This window comes from Odocoileus virginianus, chromosome 21 (genome assembly GCF_023699985.2).
Source record: "Odocoileus virginianus isolate 20LAN1187 ecotype Illinois chromosome 21, Ovbor_1.2, whole genome shotgun sequence".
Lineage (NCBI taxonomy): Eukaryota > Metazoa > Chordata > Mammalia > Artiodactyla > Cervidae > Odocoileus > Odocoileus virginianus.
Genome location: NC_069694.1, coordinates 52,607,357 through 52,630,929, shown reverse-complemented (window position 1 = coordinate 52,630,929; position 23,573 = coordinate 52,607,357). Strand labels below are relative to the sequence as shown.

Here is a 23,573-nt window from a genome sequence, read left to right as displayed (position 1 = left end):
AACTTTGACAAAATTCAGTTATAATTTATGAAAAAAAAATCTCAATAAAGTGTAGAAGGAACGTTCCTCAACATAATAAAAGCCATTTATAACAAACCTACTGCTAACATCATACTCAGCGGTGAAAAGCTGTAAGCTGTCCTACAACAAGGAACAAGACAACAGTGATCACTCTCACCACTCTTATTCAACAGAATATTGGAAGCCTCAGCCAGAACAATTAGGCAATAAAAATCAATAAAAGGCATCAAAATTGGAAAGAAAGAAGTAGAACTTTAACTACTTGTGGATGACATGATTTTATATATAGAAAACCCTAAAGACTCCACAAAGATAAATGAATACATTAAAGTTTCAGTGAGCAAAGTCAGCATACAGAACACTTCTGCCCTTCCATTTGCTTACAGTGAACTAGCAGAGAAATTAAGAAAACAATCCTAATTATAATAGCAACATATATAACAAAATACACAGGAATAAATTTAACCAAGGATGTGAAAAATCTATACACTGAAAACTATATGGCATTGTATAAAGAAAATGAAAAATACATAAACAAATGGATATTCTGTGCTCACAGATTGGAAGAATTAATATTGTTTAAATGTCCATATATCCTAAAGCAATCTACAGATTCAGTGAAATCCATATCAAAATCCCAAGGATATTTTTTCACATGAGAACAAAAAAATTTCTCAAATTTATGTGGCAGCACCAAAGACCCCTTTAGCCAAAGTAATCCTGAGAAAAATAACAAAGCTGGAGGTATCATACGCTCTGATTTCAAGTGCATCATAAAGCCGTATTAAACAGAACAGCCGGAGAAGGCAATGGCACCCCACTCAAGTACTCTTGCCTGGAAAATCCCATGGACAGAGGAGCCTGGTGGGCTGCAGTCCATGGGGTCGCTAAGAGTAGGACACGACTGAGCGACTTCCCTTTCACTTTTCACTTTCATGCATTGGAGAAGGAAATGGCAACCCACTCCAGTGTCCTTGCCTGGAGACTCCCAGGGGATGGGGGAGCCTGGTGGGCTGCCGTCTATGGGGTCACACACCAGTAGCAAACAGAACAGGATAGTGTTGGCAGAAAGATACATAGGATAGAACATACAGTGGAACAGAATTTAGAGCCCAGAAAGAAACAAACACATGTATAGAAAATTAATTTATGACAAAGGAACAAAAAAAAAAGGCAAATGGAGAAAGCATAGTCTGTGTAATAAATAGAGCTGGGAAAACATGATAGCAACATGCAAAAAAAAAGGAAACTAGACCATTCTCACACTGTACACATTCATCAACTCAGCATTTATAAAAGACCTGAATATGAAACTTGAAACCATAAAACTCCTAGAAGGAAACCTAGGCAATATGCTCTTTGACATGGTCTTAAAAATATGTTTCTTAATTTGTCTCCTTAGGCAAGGGAAACAAAAATGAAAGTAAACAAATGTGATTGCATCAAACAAAAAAGCTTCTACACAGCAAAAGAAATCATCAATAATGCAAAAAGACAACCTGCTGATTGGAAGAAGATTTGCAAATTATATAACCTTTAAGTTTTTAATGTCCAAAATATATTAAAACCTTAATACTTCTCAACAAAAAACCCACGTGACCCACTGAAACAATAAGCAGAGGTACTGAATGAACATTTTCCAAACAGGACACACAGATGACACCAGCATGTGAAAAGATGGCCAGCCGCACTCATATTTACGGAAACGCAAATCTGTGGGTGTAGCTATGAAGTGTGTTATCAGCATACAAATTAATGATGCAATTGACATTTAATAGCCCGAAGCTTTATATCAAGCATATAATAAAATAAAACTTTCGCTTGTCCTTTATTTTATACTTGGTGGAAGGTGAACTACAATTTGTATCCATAAAATAAGAATAAAGTTAAACACCTTGCCTTTAAGTAATATTTATTCATGAATCCCTTTTGTCTCATTCCAAAGACATATACTTCCAGAGTCTTAGGGACGTGGCATAATCTCCCTTAAATTGACATATGATCAAGAGGGATATTAGAACACAAAACAGATTGAATAAAATACAGACAATACAACAATGTTTCTTTCTTTGTTTTGTCAAATAGTTTCAAAGAGAGAGATGAAAAATTAAAAACATTGATTAAACAAACATGACTTCAGTACAGCAGAAGTACAACTTTACTTATAATATAAAAATACATTTGAAGAGAGAGTTTGTCATTTCATTAATACGCTGCTAGTCCTCTTTTATTTTGTACTTGGTAGTGGCCATAGTTGTTTTGGAATTTCACAATTTCTTGATGCCTCCTCTCTGTACAGGGTTAAAATATATATTTTTTTCAAAATTTGTACTTGAATTAATAGTATATTTAAGGATATATGATAGGGTAAGAGTAGAGTTAGTGTGGTGAATAAAGAATAAATGAAAATAAGGGTGAGGAGGCTCCGTTTTATTATTAGTTTTTATTATTAGTTCAGGAGTGGAAATATCTCAGAATATAAGTAGGAGCAATGCTGAGCCTAGGGAAAAAGATTGTTTCAAGTGATTAATAAATTAGATAAAATTATTTGTTCAAGTTTCTACATAATTCTGTTCATTAGAATGGGTAATATGAAAGAAATATAATTGGGGCAGAATTATTTGCATTTTATTCACTTACCTGCAGAGATCTTTCTATATAGTAAGTAATGACTGAGTGATGAAAGGAAGAGATTAATACATAAAGGAATGAAGCATAGAAATACAATATTCACCTTGCCTGGTTCCTCTGATGGCATCAGTGAGGTAATCAGAATGTTCTAATAATACATGGATTCCTAAGGAAAAAACTGCAAACCCATCAATCACCAGGTGGAGTAAAATAAGTTTTGAAATCATTCAAGCTTTTTTGAAACTTTTCCAGCAACCTTTTGCAGGTGTTTTTAATAGAGAAAATGTGCCCATCTGCGACTGTTTACCCACAAAGACTGTTTCAACAGACCCATAGATTCAAAACAGCCCAACATTCAGCAGGCTCATATTATGTACATAAGCATGTGTGATTAATTTTATTTACCATAGTTTATTACTGTGTGTATTTATTCAAGAATGAACAATGGGGACGATATGGACCCAGCTGTCTGTGATTTAGCATTCAAGTTATTTGGACCAAGTGACTAAGCTATTACATACTCCTCCAAAAAGGATTTAATGATAGTTACTGAGCACCTAAAGCTCTGAATGTTGTTGCTGATTGCCTTTTGTACAGTTTTCCATTTGCGAGTGGTATTACAGCATGCCGTGCTATCTGCAGCCACGTCTTTACTGAAGCATTGCTGTGGTGCAGCATCGAAGCCCAGAGGTGACTCTGGAGTTCACAAGAAACATGTAGAGGAAGAAGGGCTGGTGGATCTTTGTGAGATAATTTACTTGCATGGTTCTCATCTCTGTCTTCACATTAAAACCATTGAAGGAGATTTCCATACCTGCCAGCACTGATCCTATCAATTAATTCAATAGCTGGGATGGGACCAGGGCATCATCTTTTATATTCATTTATTTTCACATCTCCTTAGGTAATTCCTGTGTGCTGTTAGAGTTGAGAAGTCCTATGCTGTAAAGAAAATGTATATATTATTTTGAGAGAAATGTAAAATAAATACCAAACATAAGATTTTTAAGAAAAGTAAAAGAAGGGAATCCAAATTTGGTGTAAAAAGTTAGGTAAGAACAGTAATATCATAGGAATATCCCAAACTTGATATGCTTTAATTAAATATAGTTTCTAACAAAGGAGTAGAGGAGAAAAACAGAATGGGAAAAACTAGAGATCTCTTCAAGAAAACTGGAGATATCAAAGGAATATTTCATGTAAGGATGGGCATAGGAAAGGACAGAAATGGTAAGAACCTAGCAGAAACAGGAGACCCTAAGAGGAGGTGGCAAAAATGCACAGAAGAACTATACAAGAAAGGTCTTAATGACCCAGATAACCAGACTGCTGTGGTCACTCATCTAGAGCCAGACATCCTTTTCTTTTTTTAATTAATTAATTTTAATTGGAGGCTAATTACTTTACATTATTGTAGTGGTTTGTGCCATACATTGACATGAATCCACCATGGGTGCACATGTGTTCCCCATCCTGAACCCCCCTCCCACCTCCCTCCCCATCCCATCCCTCAGGGTCATCCCAGTGCACCAGCCCTGAGCACCCTGTCTCATGCATCGAACCTGGACCAGCCATCCACATCACATATGATAATAAATATGTTTCAGTGCTATTCTGTCAACTCATCCCACCCTCGCCTTCTCCCACCAAACTCAAATGTCTGTTCTTTGCATCTGTGTCTCTTCTGCTGTGTCGCATATAGGGTCATCATTACCATTTTTCTAAATTCCATATATATGTATTAATATTGGTGTTTTTCTTTCTGACTTACTTCACTCTGTATAATAGGCTCTAGTTTCATCCCCCTCAGTAGAACTTACTCAAATGCATTCTTTATAATAGCTGAGTAATATTCCATTGTGTATATGTACAACAGCTTTCTTATCCATTTGTCTGCCGATGGACATCGAGGTTGCTTCCATGTCCTGGCTATTATAAACAGTGCTGCGATGAACATTGGAGTACACGTGTCTCTTTCAATTCTGGTTTCCTTGCTGTGTATGCCCAGCAGTGGGATTTCTGTGTCGTATGGCAGTTCTATTTTCAGTTTTTTAAGGAATCTCCACACTGTTCTCCATAGTGGATGTACTAGTTTGCATTCCCACCAACAGTGCAAGAGGGTTCCCTTTTCTCCACACACTCTGCAGTATTTATTGTTTGTAGACTCTTTGATAGCAGCCATTCTGACCAGCGTGAGATGGTACCTCATTGTAGTTTTGATTTGGATTTCTCTGATAGTGATGTTGAACATTTTTTCATGTGTTTGTTAGCCATCTGTATGTCTTCTTTGGAGAAATGTCTGTTTAGTTCTTGGGCCCATTTTTTGACAGGCTCATTTATTTTTCTGGAATTGAGCTGCATGAGCTGCTTATATATATTTGAGATTCTTTGTCAGTTGCTTGGTTTGCTATTATTTTCTCCCATTCTGAAAGCTGTCATTTCACCTTGCTTATAGTTTCCTTCATTGTGCAAAAGCTTTTAAGTTTAATTAGGTCCCATTTTTTTATTTTTGCTTTTATTTCCATCACTCTGGGAGGTGGGTCATAGAGGACCCTGCTATGGTTTATATCAGAGAGTGTTTTGCCTAAGTTTTCCTTGAGGAGTTTTATAGTTTCTGGTCTTACATTTAGATCTTTAATCCATTTTGAGTTTACTTTTGTGTATGATGTTAGAAAGTGTTCTAGTTTCATTCTTTTACAAGTGGTTGACCAGTTTTCCCAGCACCACTTCTTAAAGAGATTGTCTTTTCTCCATTGTATATTCTTGCCTCCTTTGTCAAAAATAAGGTGTCCATAAGTGTATGGATTTATCTCTGGGCTTTCTGTTTTGTTCCATTGGTCTGTATTTCTGTCTTTGAGCCAGTACCATACAGTCTTGATGACTGTAGCTTTGTTAGTATAGCTCTCCAGAGAACTTCCTTGCACTCCAGAGATAACAAATCCAGCTTCACCCACCAAAACATGGACACAAGCTTCCTTAACTGGGATATCTTGATAGATATCCTTGAGTGTGAAGTCAAGTAGGCCTTAGGAATCATTACTACAAACAAAGCTAGTGGGGGTAATGGAATTCCAGCTGAGCTATTTAAAATTATAAAAGATGATGCTGTTAAAGTGCTGTACTCAAGATGCCAAGAAATTTGAAAAACTCAGCTATAGCCACACGACTAGAAATGATCAATTTTCATTCCAGTCCAAAGAAGGGCAAGGCCAAAGAATGGTCAAACTGCCATACAGTTGTGCTTGTTTCACATGCTAGCAAGGTAATGCTCAAAATCCTTCAAGCTAGACGTCAGCAGTTCATGAGCCAAGAATGTCCAGATGTACATGCTGAGTTTTGAAGAGGCAGAAGAAGCAAAGATCAAGTTGCCAACATTTGTTGGATCATGGATAAAGCAAGGGAGTTCCAAACAAACATCTTCTGATTCACTGATTACACTAAAGCCTTTGACTGTTTGGATCACAACAAGCTGGAAAATTCTTCAAGAGATGGGAATACCAGACCATCTTACCTGTATCCTGAGAAATATGTATGTAGGTCAAGAAGTAACAATCAGAACTGGACATAGAACACTTGACTGGTTCGAAATTGGGAAAGGAGTATGACAAGGCTGTATATTGTCACCCTGCTTGTTTAACTTATATGTAGAATGGCGGTGGTGGTGGGTTAGTCACTAAATGCTGTCTGACTCTTGCGACAGCCTGGACTGTAGCCCTCCAAGCTGCTTTGTCCATGGGATTTCCTAGCCAAGAGTACTGGAGTGGGTTGCCATTTCCTTCTCCAAGGGATTTTCCCAACCCAGGGATCAAACTGAATCTCCTTCATGTAGGTAACCTCTTTCACTCCAGGTGGATTCTTTTCCACTGAGACACAGGGAGTATATTATTTGAAGTGCCAGGCTGAATGAATCACAAGCTGGAATTAAGATTTCTGGGAGATATATCAACCATCTCAGATATGCAGTGATATCACTTTAATGGCAGAAAATGAAGAGGTCTAAAGAGCTTCTTGATGAGGGTGAAAGAGAGTGAAAAAGCTGGCTTGAAACTCAGTATTTAAAGAAAAAATAAAATCATGGCATCTGGTCCCATCACTTCATGGAAAATTGGAGGGAAAAAGTGGAAACAATGACAGATTTTATTTTCTAGGACTCCCAAATCACTGCAGACTGTGATTGCAGCCATGAAGTTAAAAGATGCTTGATGCTTGAAGGAAAAGCTATGATAAACTTATGAAAAAGCAGAGACATCAATTTGTCTGCAAAGTTCTGTATAGTAAAAGCCATGGTTTTTCCAGGAGTTATGTATGGATGTGAGAGCTGGACTATAAAAATGCTGTGTGCCTAAGAATCAGTCCTTCTGAATTGTGCTGGAGAAGACACTTGAGAGTCCCTTGGACAGCAAGGAGATGAAACTAGTCAATCCTCAAGGAACTCAATCCTGACTATTCATTGGAAGGACTGATGCTGAAGATGAAGCTCTGATACTTTGGCCACCTCATGTGAAGAGCCGACTCATTGGAGAAGATCCTGATGCTGGGGGAAATTGAAGGCAGAAGGAGAAAGGGGTGGCAGAGGATAAGATGGGTACATAGCATAACCGACTCAATGGACATGAATCTGAGCATATTCCAGGAGATAGTGAAGAATAGGGAGCCTGGTGTGCTATAATCCATAGCTTCACAAAGAGTTGAACAGGACTGAGTGAATAAGAACAGTGCCTATTCTTCTGTGTACTTCTCTTATTTAACAGTTTTCCTTTCTCTCCCTAATCATGGACTTAATGCTTTTGTTTGACTTTGTCTTGAGTAATTACAAAATTCTTCCTTACCCTTGATTCCTCTATGAATCTTATTTACAAATGCATACCTTCACTGGAATATAGCCATCCATCTTGACTGTCCTTCCCTTGCAAAATTCTCAAGTTATAGATTTTTATTTTTCAGTATCTCACTCACATGCATCATTGTCAGGAGCTTGTGTCTTTTGTTGTCACTGAAAGTATCAGATCATTACTAACCTGTTTTCTTGAGACAAACACAACTTATTTGAGACAGATTGAATTTTGTTTTCTTACTATTGTCATTGACTCCTTTCTTTAAAACTTACCTGCCTTCACTGAAAACTTTGAAACTGAATTTAATCTTTCCTTCTAATCCTATGGCCTACTGTCATCTAGAATGATGTGAATAACAGTGCATACTATCTATCCAATATCAAAGCCACTTAGTTTATTGTTCCTGCACTCCAAGATGGTCTCCAGAGGCCCTCCTACAGACTTCCTTGTTCATGTCTGAATTTAGAGTACCCACTCTTGAACTTAGTATTCCCACTTTTGAACTTAATATTTCATCCTTTTAGGATTCTTACTGAAGCACTACGAAAGCAATTATTGTTTGACTGTGTACTTCAATAGAGTTCACACTTGTAATTTGTGTATGCCCATCATCCCTTCCTCTCTGTATCTCCTTTTCCAGCTAAATTTCCTGTGCCAACTTTTAAACATCCTCTGTTACTGATATCTGATATATCTGGGGTTCAAGAGTAATTTTGGAATCATTTGCATACAGGTTACATGTAAAATTGTGGAACTGGATAGAAAACTAAAAGTGGTTGAAACTCTTGTTAAATTCTATAATTATCTGCTTAATATGACTTAGAAGGCTGCTGTGTGCTTGTTGCTGTGCTAGGCAATATACAAAGTTTAGTACCTGGGCTTGTCTAGGTTAAAAAATGTCTGAAATTTATGCAAAGTTTTATTTGCTCATTCATGGTATATATAAATTTAATCTTTGGACTCAGTTACATGAAAAAATATATATATGTAAATTCACAGACAATAAATCCACATCAGTTATCACCCTAATTTCATTTTTCCACTATGGTTCCAGTGCAGCTTGTTCTTATGAATGAGACATCCTTCTCCAGAGTAAATGTGATTTCAAACTCTTGACTTGACTTTATTACACTAAATTGTTAAAAATTATTTTGTCCTAAAATCAAAAAGAAGTTAGTCTCAGTTCATCACTGAACTTGGACAGACATGCCAGTCACAGCAACTAAATACCATACCTGCAGTGAAGGCTTAGACTTTAGTAATCACCTTCATTCAAAAAGAAATACATACCCAAAACAGAAGAGCTCTAAGTGCTTCTTTGCAAAACCCATGTTTGATGTAGGAACTTATTTAAATTAATTCAGAAGATTGGGTTTATTGAGACTGGCCCAACTGGTTTATTCTGCTTAGAGCTAATTCAGGTTATAGACTTATATGGCTAAGACTCAGTATAGAATAAAACATTAGGACTTCCTTGTTGGTCCTGTAGTTAAGAATCCACCTTCCAATGCAGGGCACATGGGTTTGATCCCAGATCTGGCGGGCGACAGTCCACAGGCTCACAGGGTCCCACACAACTAAGCAGATATACAACTGAAACAACAGGGATCCCACATGCTGCAGGGCAACTCAGCATGCTGGCCCCAACTGCTGAACCCATGCCCTGCACCTAGGAGGAGCCCTTGCACCCCAACAAAATATACTGCATGAGGCAAGTAAGACCTGATGCAGTCAAATAAATAAATATTTAAGAAAGAATAAAGCAGTATCTCACTTTTTGTTAGTCTAACTTCATTTGCTGACTATAGTGGCTCAGATAGTAAAAAATTTGCCTGCAATGTGGGAGACCTGAGTTCGATCGATCCCTGGGTTGGGCAAATCCCCTGGAGAAGGGAAAGTCTACCCACTCCAGTATTCTGGCCTAGAGAATTCCATGGACTGTATATTCCATGAGGTCTCAAAAAGTCAGACACGACTGAGCGACTTTCACTTCACTTCACCTATTTACTATCACTTTACCATTTACTATTAAACTGACTTTTTTTTTATTTCTAAAAGATCCAATAGAGAATAAAATGCATGTTTCAATCCACATAATGACTTCCCAATGAGTAGAACTATAAGTAATACTATAGTTCTTGTAGAGATTTGGGTATTTTCTTCAATTTGGAAATCATTTATAGGCTCAGGGATTTAAGGAATATTACCTTGCTCTATGAAACTTTTGTTTAAAGAAAGAGACTTAAAAAAGATAGCTTATACATAATGTTCACCGTTCCCAAGAGCCTTATTTAGGTTCTTTTTCACATAAATTAATTCTAAAAAATTGTATGTGTCACTACCAATTTATCTGTATCATCGTGCTGCACATCAGATTACCTTGGCTTAAAAAAACCCTAAAGGGAAATATAATGGAATATATATTTCATGCAACTGGAATATCATGGAGTGTTAAAACTCTGTTTAAAATATAGCAGGGTAAAAAAGGTCATCTTTTATTTAAAAAAAAGTATAAATCATATATCTAGTATCTAGTTTAATAAATATTTTTCTTTAAATAATATTTGAATATTTTGTATAATAATTATAAGTTAATTTACTTCCCAGTATTTAAAACAGAAAGTTCTTTTATATCAAGGAAAAGTATTGGACTTTTTATTCTTTTTAGTTCTCTTTTTAAAAAATATTTACACCTTTATTGTAGTACATATAGAAATCACTGTGAACATGAAATAAAATGACAAATTTGTTATTCAATATAATTGATTTTGTTTCATGAATAGCATATAGTAAATAGTATTCAAAAGAAATTGGCCTTGAATATTACCATTTCAATCAACTAAACATGTCTGATTTATATTCTGTTAACTTTACTTTAAATTGACAATAGATAGGGAAAAAAAGATAAATCTTGGCTGTGGAAGCTCTATTTTAAAAATGACCATGTACCAAGGATTTCTGTCACTAAATCATTGATGTATCTGGATTGGGAGGCATATTTTTGGAGTAATATATGTGCTTATCTTATTATGTAAGCCCTACTTCTCCTCAAAAAAAAAAAAAAAAAAATTGTAGGTAGTTCCAATGGTTGTAGTTAAAAGCTTTATTTCATGGATACTCTCAAGCGGCATCCAATTATGTCTCTAAATATATGATTCCAAGAGTTGATACAGAATCAGAAAGACTCACCCAGACTACATCAGATTTATACTTCTGTATGTTCATTCCTCCTCCCCCAAAAAACAAGGTCTCAAAAAACTGTACATCTGAGAAAAGAGAAGGTTAAAAATATCTCCAAGTATGCTCAGTTGCCCTGACAAAGCTTTAAAAATACTTTCATAAACAGAAAGAATGATCAGAGCAGTGTATGTTGAAAGACAGTGTCCTTCATGGATTATATATATCAAAAACTGTAAGCTACATCTGAGATTTGCTTAATCAAAGACAGCACAGATCATCAGAGTTATATATGATCTAAAATGATTTCAGAAGACTCCAATAGATGAAATTGTATGAGCTGTGGAAAACCGAAGTAAAAGCTGGACCTATGAGCCTGAATATTGTGCTCTGAGTTTGGAAAAGAAAGCAAGGGAGAAGATCAATTGAAGTAAGATGAGAAGAAGGTGAGGAACTTACTTTATCACTGGGATTGTTTTGACAACCTTGATAGACAAAGTAAGATGTGAAAATGAAGCAGAGTAGATAGAGCATTTAGCTTGGCAGGCTATAGTCCATTGGGTCACAAAGAGTTGGATGTGACTGAGCATAGCATAGGAAAACAGGAGATAAGAATGTTTGACACAGAAATGTGTGGGAGAATGATTACATGAGCTCAAGATTAGCAGAGAGGAAAAGATTAAGATATACTTTCAAAATGGTGGTATATTAACTTGCTTGAGTGACCACAACAAAATACCACAAACTAGGTAGCTTAAAGAACAGAAATTTATTATATCAGTTATAGAGACTGGAAGTCCTGGATCAAGGTATTGACAAGGTTGGTTTCTTTTGACTCTCTGGAAAATCGGCTTCATGCCTTTCTCAGTTTCTGGTGGTTTGCTGACAATTTTTAAGTATTCAAATAGTGGCTTGTATAAACAGTACCCTAGTCTCTAGATTTATCTTCACATAGGATTCATCCTGTGTGCGTATCTTTGTTCAGATTTCCCCATTTTTAAGGACACATGACATATTGGATTAGGCAGGCAACTTGCTTCAGTGTGACATTAATTATTAATTAATTTTCTGTGATTCTATTTCCAAATAAGTTCACATTCTGGGTGCTAACGGCTTAGGACTTTAAGATATAAATTTTTGAGTGGAAACATTTCACCTTATAATAAGTGGGGAGAAAACAAACATGCAAAGTGTAATTTGATTTAAGTTATTTTGCATAAATTTATAAAATGAACAAGGAAATGGAGTAAACACCTGGATAACTCCAATATAGGGAATTCAGTATGTGGAGGAATGAAAATGTGATATGCTTCTTGTCAAATTCAGATGAAAATATATTTGTTTCTGTGTATTAAAGTTTTCTGAGTTTACAGTGCAAACTAGTTTTTCGTTGTTTTATTTTTTCATTTATTTTTATTAGTTGAAGACTAATTACTTTACAATATTGTAGTGGTTTTTGCCATACACTGACATGAATCAGCCATGGATTTACATGTGTTCCCCATCCCGATCCCTCCTCCCAAATCACACTCATGAATTCTAGGCTAGAAAATGGGACGAGTACTTAGAAAGTGGGATGGGTACTAGAGAAGAACTTTGTTAGTCACTCCAAAAATAAAACCAAAAGTTCTACTATAAGTAAGGAAAAAAAGTATATGCTATATAAATTTTGTTAAATTTTTTAATTAAAAAGCAGAGAAAATTGGGCTAAACTGAAAAAAATATCACTTTATGCTAGGTTAGTGAAGTGAGTGAAAGTCACTCAGTTGTGTCCAACTCTTTGCGACCCCATGGGGTATATAGTCCATGGAATTCTCCACCAGAATACTGGAGTGTGTAGCCTTTCCCTTCTCCAAGGGATCTTACCAACCCAGGGATTGAACACAGGTAAAGAATTGCAGGCAGAATGTTTACCAGCTCAGCCACAAGGGAAGCCCTATGCTAGGTTAAGAGACATCTAAAATCAAAATAAGAAGAATTAAAAATTAATTAATGACTAATAATATATCAAACAAATGAGATTATTAAGAAAGAGGAATCAGTATTTCATGTTCATATTTGAATTTGTACTGCATTATCTTATTTTAATATTCATATGTTTCAGTTTTGTAATATCAAGACATATTTTAAAAATTTAAGATCGTATAAGCAATTTCAGAAAGACATTATACAGGAAAATAAGAATGTTTGTTACCATATTTTTATGAGTGAAGTGTTAGCAGTAACCTACCTGATTGTTGCAGATCTTGTTTATATATATACTTTTAACATGATATTGTATTGTAATCAGAAAATAAGAATATTGCTTCATATTAAAATAAAAGCATATATTGAAAATATAATTATGAATGAAAAATATACAACAAGTAACCTTATAACAACTTTATTTATAAAATGTTTAGATACATAGATCAATATTTTGCATGTATGTGTGCATGTATATATGTTGGGAGTATGTATGCACATGCATGCAAAGTTAAATAATCAGATCAACAGTGTATTAAAAAATGCATTAAACACTAAAGATAGGGTGCTGATGGTGATTAAGGACTGGGGCTAGATTAAACAAAGACAAAATAGAACAAATTTTGCAAAGATGTTTGACCATAATAATAGTATATCATAAGCCCAGATGTTTCTTGAACTCAATTCTTTACTTTAGAATATTAAAATAAATACATAAAAATCCAAAACTATAGTTCACCTTGACTCCAGAGCTTGAGAATCTTTTTAATAGTATGGTAGTTTCTTATGTATTTCAGAATTGCTTCTGAAGCATTCTCTCTTTTCCTTCTTCTAAGTACTATTCTGAATTCAGAAGATGTCCTCAAATCTTCTGTTCCTCATATCCTTTTTGTTGTGAATGTGGTGATTCATCTATAGCCGTACAAAATGAATACAGTACCATTACCCAGTTTCTGCCAGTTGTAACAGTTTGCAAAACTATACTACTAGATATCGTATCTAGAATATGGACATTGATAGTTAAAATACAGAACAGTTCCATTAACATAAGGATTCCTCCTGTTGCCCTTTTATAGCCACACTGATTTTCATCTCCACCTCATCTTTAACCTCTGACAACAACTGATCTGTTCTCCATTGTTATAAATTTGTCATTTCAAGAGTATTGTATAAATGGAATCATACAGTTGACATTTTTCATGTGGCATAATTCTCTAGAGATCTGAGTTATTTTGAATATTAATAGTTTCCCCCTTTTCATTGCTAAGTAGTATTCCACAGTATGTACATACCAAATCTATGTGTATAACCATTCACTCACAGAAGGACATTGGGTTGTCATCAGTTTTTGATAGTATATATAGAATTGCTATAAACATTTGTGTGCAGGATTTTATGTAAGCATAAATCTTTATTTCTCTGGGATAAATAAATTCCCAGGAGTGCTGAGAACACTTAAACATCTGGGTGTATTCTCTCCATTCTCCCTATTACCCCCATTTTTAGGTAATTTTACCATTTACAATGTCTAAGCAAATAGCTCTTAATTTACTTTCCCCCTCTGATGAATCATATTTTAAAACATAAAATTCTCTTCCCATTTTGAAAGAAGCTCAATTGTGTCTTTAGCCTTCAAAACTAAAACACTGTACAGAAGCTCATTTAATTATGCTCTGGCTGTGGTTTATCTGAGGCCCTTTAGTTTATCAAGTAACATTTTATCTTTCATAAATAAAAATCCTTCAGTGAGGTAACTATCTTATTTCTCCATAACCTAATTCCATTTAGTAATAACATTTCAACTTTTACAGTAAACTATCTGGTGCTTTTCTTGGGTTCTTTTAAGAAAGTTTTAGCCAGTTTGTATTAGGCAAATTTCTTTTTATTTATTTGAGAAAAAAAAAATCTTTCAATCTTGTCAAAGTGAATTTTTTCAAAACTGTCCACAAGTAATTAATTTTGTTCAGATGTTATTTAATCATCATTTACATCATGGCATCCTGTAGTCATCCCTACTTTATGTTCATTATTTGAAGATATATGCATGCAGATCTCTTAGAAACTCTCAGTTTTTCTATAGAATCTTACCTTGTGATAGCATTTATGTTATCTTTCCTGCTATATATGAAATACACAGAATTTTTTTTTTTTTTTTGGTTTTGCCTCTACCTCTCTTTGCTCTGTATAAGCAAAAAATTCACAAATATCGTTATATTTTCCTGTTTTTGTTGCTTCTTCTAGTATATATATGTATTTCCAATTCAGGGTTCCAGAATTATTTATCATGTTTAGATCTTCTATCTTAATCATTTTTATATACATTTGGCCACTACCGTGTCTTAATATTATTTTTGGAAGAAACTGATTAATTAGTCTCTTATGCTCCTACTTCTGGTTCTCTTAAAGATTTTCTTCTCATCTTATTCTGCATAGTTTTTATCATGTTCTATGATTTTCCTCCTCCTCACTGCTTTTACTGCTTTGATGGGGGAGTGTCAGTAGTAACTCACATATAGCACAGTTGGTGTATCCTCGAAAATGCACCTGTCACAAATGAAATTGATCAGAGTCCATACCATCAGAGTCGTTAGAGATTTCTAGTTAAAATCTTATTTCTGTCATTTCCCAATGGAATTTTAAAATATGTGAGGAAAAAATGCTTTATTACTGAAATATACCAGAATTCTATTAACTGTTTTTGAATGCATTATCTCAATGAATTCTCATAAAAACTTACAATAAAATTGATTTTGTATGAAAAGAAGAAAAAAATAGAAATACTTATTTTCTGAGTACCTCAGATTTTGGTTGCTTAAATTTAGAATATTTCTTAAATTCTATGCGCGAAAACCAACTTCAGGGTTAAAGTCTGATTTTGAAATCACAGATAAGAAAAAGCAACCAAAAGTAACAAATATTTTAACATAAATCAGGAATGCATACTGCTAAGTTATCAGTTCAGTTCAGTCGCTCAGTTGTGTCCGACTCTTTGTGAACCCATGAATCGCAGCACGCCAGGCCTCCCTGTCCATCACCAACTCCGGAGTTCACTCAGACCCATGTCCATCAAGTCAGTGATGCCATCCCGCCATCTCATCCTCTGTCATCCCCTTCTCCTTCTGCCCCCAATCCCTCCCAGCATCAGGGTCTTTTCCAATGAGTCAGCTTTTCACATGAGGTGGCCAAAGTGATGGAGTTTCAGCTTCAGCATCAGTCCTTCCAATGAACACCCAGGACTGATCTCCTTTAGGATGGACTGGTTGTATGATAATTATTTCAGCGTTTAAAAATCAATACTAAACAGCAAACAGAGAAATGTAGGTAAAAAGAGATGTTTTATGAAGAGTATCCCATGTGATTTTAACAGGGTTAAGAAATTTAAACAGATTCGTTATACAAAGTGTTTTATTTGTTTTAATTATTTCATATAAGATGTATAGTGTATTTATATACATACACATGTATACAAGAATGTGTAAACAGCATAATATATCTTACTTTGCTATCACAGAATGCCAATATTATAATTCTTCTGTGAAAATCATTGTAAGTTAGTAAACAGTAAAACTTCCCTTTGAGAAACTATACCATTTTCTTCTTTTTATTTCTCAGTTTTACTTATATTGTAGTTACTAAGGTTAGACTAGAAGTTTAGTAGATTACACTTTCATTTGAAAATATGGAAATAGTATATGTTAATCTGCTCTGAGGCTTTTTTAAGTTTATACACAGTGATTTCCATTACCCTACCAAAATAGACAATTAATGCAGTATAAAGAATTACTGGAGAATTTGTTCTTGTTCAGTCACTCAGTCATGTCTGATTCTTTGCAACCACATGGCCTGTAGCATGCCAGGTTCCCTCGTTTACTATGTTAAAAATACACAATTTTTAACAGTAAACTCTTCCCTAGTTCCCTAGTTTATTATGTGTAAAGTAAACGTTACTATGTATAACTAGATAACTAGTGAGAGCCTACTGTGTAACACAGGAACTCTACTCAACACTTTGCATGCCTGCATGCTGTCACTTGAGTCTGACTCTTTGTGACCAGGCTTCTCTGTCCATGGGGATTCTCCAAGCAAGAATATTGGAGTGGGTTGCCATGCCCTCCTCCAGGGGATCCTCCTGATCCAGGGATCGAACCCGGGTCTCCTGCATTGCAGGTGGATTCCCTACCATTGGCCCACTCAAGACTCTCTTGAGTGGGAAGAAAATCCAAAAACTGTAGATATGTGTATACATGTAGCTGATTCACTTTGCCACACAACAGAAAGTAACCCAACCCTGTAAAGCATTATTTTCTGTGGTTGTTATTTAGTCACTGAGTCATGTCTGACTCTTTTGTGATCCCAGGGACTACAGCCTGCCAGGCTCCTCTGTCCATGGGATTTTCCAGGCAAGAATATGGGAGTGGGTTGCCTTTAGACTTGTAAAAATACACAATGTATTGGTCAACATTGATCAAGAAACAGTATTCAAGTACTAAATTTAACAATAGCCCTTACAGGCATCTCAGATAAGAGATTTTAATAGGATGAGAAACAGAATAAGTGCTAAAAAGCTGAGCCCCTGGAGTTAGCCAGTCACTATTGTGCTTTGATCTTGTCATTTTTCTTATAATAACTGACAAGCTCTTTTACTGCTTTCAATGCCCAGAACAACCTTATTGTCATGACACGTTGACATGCACAGGTGGAAGAAATACAGGCTTTGCTTGAGTATGCAAGATTTTCTAAGTGACATATACAAGTAAAACATATTGGCTTTAGTGTGCCAGGATTTTGCAAGAACAAGCAATTAAACATCCTTAGATTCTGTGCACCTGTGGCAATGCCAGTTCCAAGTTCATTAAGGAGGCATCTGTGTCCAGAAGAAGATGATCTCTTGAATTTTTATTTGCTAACCCTTGGACTGCAAGGAGACCCAGGCAGTCCATCCTAAAGGAGATAAGTCCTGAGTGTTCATTGGAAAGACTGATGCTGAAGCTGAAACTCCAATACTTTGGCCACCTCATGCAAAGAGTTGACTCATTGGAAGAGACCCTGATGCTGGGAGGGAATGAGGGCAGGAGGAGAAGGGGCCGACAGAGGATGAGATGGCTGATGGCATCACCGACTTGATGGGCATGAGTTTGAGTAAACTCCAGGAGTTGGTGATGGACAGGGAGGCCTGGCGTGCTGTGATTCATGGGGTCGCAAAGAGTCGGACATGGCTGAGCGACTGAACTGAACTGACCTGAAACCAAAGCTAATTTCACACATTGCTACTGTAAGTTAGAGAAGAGGTTACCATTTCAAGAAGTTTTAGTTGCTGATGTTTTGTTGTTGTCATGTTGTTTCTTGTTTCTTTCCTAATCTGCAGAGAATTTTATAGGTTTAAATGATCTATATGTTAAAGGATTTCCACTTTCCAACTTAATTTTCAAATCATCAAGAGCAGCCAAGTAATTAATCCTATTGGAGTCTTTGAAAATGTGATTCAGGCTATAAATCTGTCTTGACAAAGTCCATGTCAACTCAATATTTTTCATTTATTTCAGCAAGTATTAGTTAAGATATAGGCTTATCTTAATCACTTTTAATCACTTTCTAGGTGATTAAGAATTACTTATGGTAGAAGCTTGTCTTTCATGTAAGATTCTAGTCTAAGAGGAGTAGATGTCCTCTCCTCTCGATTCGATTTTTTTGTTTCACTGCTAGTTTATTTTCATAACTTAGTTTATTTTCATATCTACAGTGAAAATATGGTCACTATGTTTGTATTTCAAATAGGAATAAGAGAATGGAAATTGTGGGGCACAATTAACTTCATTTGTATCACTTTTAAGCAACAGCTGTGCACATCATTTTCACCCAGGTACTACTGATCAGTACCTAGTGGCACAGCTGCCCCTGCCTCCAGGGATAGAAAAGAAATAAAATCATGGCCAACCAACCGTGTGAACCACCAGAGCTCTGTCAAAAGAAGTATCATTGATTAATAGCAAACCTGCCATAACTGAGTTCATTGAACTCTGGTTCTTGGGACCGTTTTCAAGGATATAAATACCTTAATATGTCTTGTAAATATGTTCAGATATAAGTATTTGTCTCAGAATTTTAATCTTGATTCTTAAAGGGGCCTCCTGCTCCCCATTTTTAAAAGAATTTATTAAGAGATCACTTCATCCCCCAATGTGCCCTTATCAAATTGATAATGTCAAAAATCTAGAAATAATTTTTCATATGTCTCATACATATTATCCCCACACCCAGTTCATATAACTTTATTAGTTTTTCTACCAAATACATTCCTAACTTAATGGCTCCCACAACTTGCCACTTTTGTCATGCTAGTCAAAGCCATCAAGGTAAAGATATCATCAATTCTCATGACTAGATTATTTTAAGAGTCTACAACCTGGTCCCTGTTATTCCTTTTTTTTGTTTGTTTGTTTCTTTTCCAAAGATAAAGACAGGTATCTAAAGACAGGTATCTTTCTAAAAAATAATAATAATTATTATATGACTTCCAAATGTAAATGTTTAATAGCCTTTTACTAGTTTGGATCATATTTAAAGTTTATGACAAAATGTGATGTCATGCATTCATGGCCACAATCTCTCTAATATAATTTCATGCCAAACGCCACTCTTCCCCTTCATCCTCCAGGCTTTACAGTCTCTTTCTGTTCTTCAAATACATGAGCCTATTTCCCAGCTGAGAGCTGCTGCAGCAAATGCTTCTTCTACCTAAAATCCTTTCCTCTTCCCACCATTTCAAAATATTTTTGTTGAAATTCGGTATAGATTTATTTTAATGGACATATGGATTTTTATGGTTAAGCTAATTTGTGTTTCTGCATTTCTTGTTTATCCAGTTTTTTTCACTTGCACACATCTTATTCATCTATCTAGTAAACATAAAGAGGTGTTCACTAAATTTTATTACCTAGATTATGATGGTTTAAGCCTCTGATGACTTACTGATGAATCCTTGCCTCGGCTTTGCTATGAAATATGGTCCTAAATGATTTTAGAGGATGTGTAAAGGGGGGGGGGGCATCTCCCACATTAAGCATTTATCAGTTGAAACTTTCTTCCTGCCAAGAATTGATTTTATTTCAGTTGTCTTCCTCTCCTATTCTGGCTTCTCTAATTTCATTAAGTTGCCTTTAAGATACTGAAAGTTAGTATTTACACTAACACTAGTGCCCATCTTGAGGCCATTATTACCAATCCAAAGTATTTAGTTTCCTATTATCCCCAAATATATTGTTCACTGTTGCTCCCAAATAATCTTTGACACTGTAAGGTAAAGTGTGTGTGATACTCACGCCTTGCCAAGCATTGAATTCTTGGTTTCAGATCTTCGTTGCTTGTAAACATACAATGCATCATCTAATATTTGCTCTGGTATACTGCAATCAAATATTCAACTTAAAATGCTTTCAACTCCACATAACAAATATTCAATTCAAAATAGTTTAAAAATTAAAGAACAAAGTTTATGTAATTCTAGCATAGAAAACTCATACTTGATAAATAGAAAAAAATGCTCATTAATTTATTATCTCACTAACTAGCAATTACCAAAAACACACATGTACATGCACACACATATAAGGATCACCTAATATAAACCATATGTCCTTTTATTTTGAATCAAAAGAAAGATAAATATTAAAATTCCATATCTATATGCCTTCTAAAATAAGATTAAGTATAAATAATACTAATAATGTTAAAAATATAAACAAATATATAGTCAGAAAATGTAACCCTTTACTCTTGATGCTGCTGCTGCTACTAAATCACTTCAGTTCAGTTCAGTTGCTCAGTCTTGTCTGACTCTTTGCGACCCCATGAATTGCAGCACGCCAGGCCTCCCTGTCCATCACCAACTCCTGTAGTTTACTCAAACTCATGCCCAAGTCGGTGATGCCATCAGCCATCTCATCCTCTGTCGTCCCCTTCTCCTCCTGCCCCCACTCTCTCCCAGCATCAGGGTCTTTTCCAGTGAGTCAACCCTTCGCATGAGGTGGCCAAAGTACTGTAGTTTAGCTTCAACATCAGTCCTTCCAATGAACACCCAGGACTGATCTCCTTTAGGATGGACTGCTTGGATCTCCTTGCAATCCAACAGACTCTCAAGAGTCTTCTCCAACACCACAGTTCAAAAGCATCAATTTTTTGGCGCTCAGCTTTCCTCACAGTCCAACTCTCACATCCATACATGACCACTGGAAAAACCATAGCCTTGACCAGACAGACCTTTGTTGGCAAAGTAATGTCTCTGCTTTTTAATATGCTATCTAGGTTGGTCATAACTTTCCTTCCAAGGAGTGTCTTTTAATTTCAGGTCTGCAATCAACATCTACACTGATTTTGGAGCCCCCCAAAATAAATTCTACCACTGTTTCCACTGTTTCCCCATCTATTTCTCATGAAGTGATGGGACCAGATGCCATGATCTCAGTTTTCTGAATGTTGAGCTTTAAGCCAACTTTTTCACTCTCCTTTTTCACTTTCATCAAGAGGCTTTTTAGTTCTTCTTCACTTCCTGCCATAAGGGTGGTGTCATCTGCATATCTGAGGTTATTGATATTTCTCCCGGCATTCTCAATTCCATCTTGTGCTTCTTCCAGCCCAGCGTTTCTCATGATGTACTCTGCATATAAGTTAAATAAGCAGGGTGACAATATGCAGCCTTGATGTACTCCTTTCCATATTTGGAACCAGTCTGTTGTGCCATGTCCAGTTCTAACTGTTGCTTCCTGACCTGCATACAGGTTTCTCAAGAGGCAGGTCATGTGGTCTGGTATTCCCATCTCTTTCAGTTTCCAGTTTATTGCGATCTACACAGTCAAAGGCTTTGACATAGTCAATAAAGCAGAAATAGATGTTTTTCTGGAACTCTCTTGCTTTTTCAATGATCCAGCAGATGTTAACAATTTGATCTCTGGTTCTTTTGCCTTTTCTAAATCCAGCTTGAACATCTGGAAGTTCATGGTTCATGTATTGTTCAACCCTGACTTGTAGAATTTTGAGCATTCCTTTACTAGCGTGTGAAATGAGTGCAATTTTGCGGTAGTTTGAACATTTTTTGGCATTACCTTTCTTTGGGATAGGAATGAAAACTGACCTTTTCCAGTCCAGTGGCCACTGGTTAGTTTTCCAAATTTGCTGACATGTTGAGTGCAGCACTTCATGACATCATCTTTTAGGATTTGAAACAGCTTAACTGGAATTCCATCAACTCCACTAGTTTTGTTCATAGTGATCCTTCCTAAGGCCAAGTCGATTTCACATTCCAGGATGTCTGGCTCTAGGTGAGTGATCACACCATTGTGATCATCTGAGTCTTGAAAATATTTTTTCTACAGTCCTATGTATGCTTGCCACCTCTTCTTAATATCTTCTGCTTCTGTTAGGTCCATACAATTTCTGTCCTTTATTGAGCCCATCTTTGCATGAAATGTTCCCTTGGTATCTCTTTATTTTCCTGAAGAGATCTCTAGTCTTTCCCATTCTATTGTTGTCCTCTATTTCTTTGCATTGATTACCTAGGAAGTCTTTCTTATCTCTCCTTTGGAACTCTGCATTCAAATGGGTATATCTTTCCTTTTCTCCTTTGCTTTTGGCTTCTGTTCTTTTCATAGTATTTGTAAGGTGTCTTCAGACAGCCATTTTGCTTTTTTGCATTTCTTTTTCTTGGGGATGGTCTTGATCCCTGTCTCCTGTAGAATGTCATGAACCTCTGTCCATAGTTCAACAGGCACTCTGTCTATCAGATCTAGTCCCTTAAATCTATTTCCCACTTCCACTGTATAATCGTAATGTATTTGATTTAGGTCATACCTGAATGGTCTAGTGGTTTTCCCTACTTTCTTCAATTTATGTCTGAATTTGGCCATAAGGAGTTCATGATCTGAGCCACATTCAGCTCCCAGTCTTGTTTTTGCTGACTGTATAGAGCTTCTCCATCTTTGGCTGCAAAGAATGTAATCAATCTGATTTCTGTGTTGACCATCTGTGATGTCCATGTGGAGAGTCTTCTCTTGTGTTATTGGAAGAGGGTGTTTGCTATGATCAATGCGTTCTCTTGGCAAAACTCTATTCGCTTTTGTCTTGCTTCATTCTGTACTCCAAGGCCAAATTTGCCTGTTACTCTAGGTGTTTCTTGACTTCCTACTTTTAATGAAAATAACATCTTTTTTGGGTTTTAGTTCTAAAAGGTCTTGTAGGTCTTCATAGAACTGTTCAACTTCAGCTTCTTCAGCATTACTAGTTGGGGCATATGCTTGGATTACTGTGATATTGGATGGTTTGCCTTGGAAACGAATAGAGGTCATTCTGTTGTTTTTGAGATTGCATCCAAATGCTGCATTTTGGACTCTTTTGTTGATTGTAATGGCTACTCCATTTCTTCTAAGGGATTCTTGCCCACATTTTTACATTTAATATTCATTCGAGTTAAATTTACCCATTCTAGTCCATTTTAGTTCACTGGTTCCTAAAATGTCGACATACACTCTACCCATTTCCAGTTTGCCTTGATTCATAGACCTAATATTCATGCAATATTGCTCTTTACAGCATCGGACTTTACTTCCATCACCAGTCGCCTCCGCAGCGGGGGAGTTGTTTTCATTTTGGCTCTGTCTCTTCATTGTTTCTGGAGTTATTTCTCCACTCTTCTCCAATAGCATATGGGCACCTACTGACCTGGGGAGTTCATCTTTCAGTGTCCTATCTTTTTGCCTTTTCATGCTGTTCATGGGGTTCTCAAGGCAAGAATACTGAAGTGGTTTGCCATTCCCTTCTCCAATGGACCACGTTTTGTCAGAACTCTCCACCGTGACCCGTCCATCTTAGGTGGCCCTCCACGGCATGGCTCATAGTTTCACTGAGTTAGACAAGGCCTTGGTCAATGTGATCAGATTGGTTAGTTTTCTGTAA

The 23,573-nt window shown here is 36.1% G+C and overlaps 1 long non-coding RNA gene across 2 annotated transcripts in view; it reads left to right on the top strand.

Annotated features, from left to right (window-relative positions):
• The window catches only part of LOC110135495 (uncharacterized), a 57,424-nt gene that overhangs the window by 23,730 nt on the left and 10,121 nt on the right, over positions 1 to 23,573 (top strand). Inside the window, exon 3 of one of the 2 annotated variants that reach the window (XR_002313387.2) lies at positions 1,424 to 1,932. The exons of the other annotated variant lie outside the window; for it this stretch is intronic. This is a non-coding gene — a long non-coding RNA (uncharacterized lncRNA). Of the gene's footprint in view, positions 1 to 1,423; positions 1,933 to 23,573 lie in introns of those variants that run through there. 2 annotated transcript variants of the gene reach the window in all.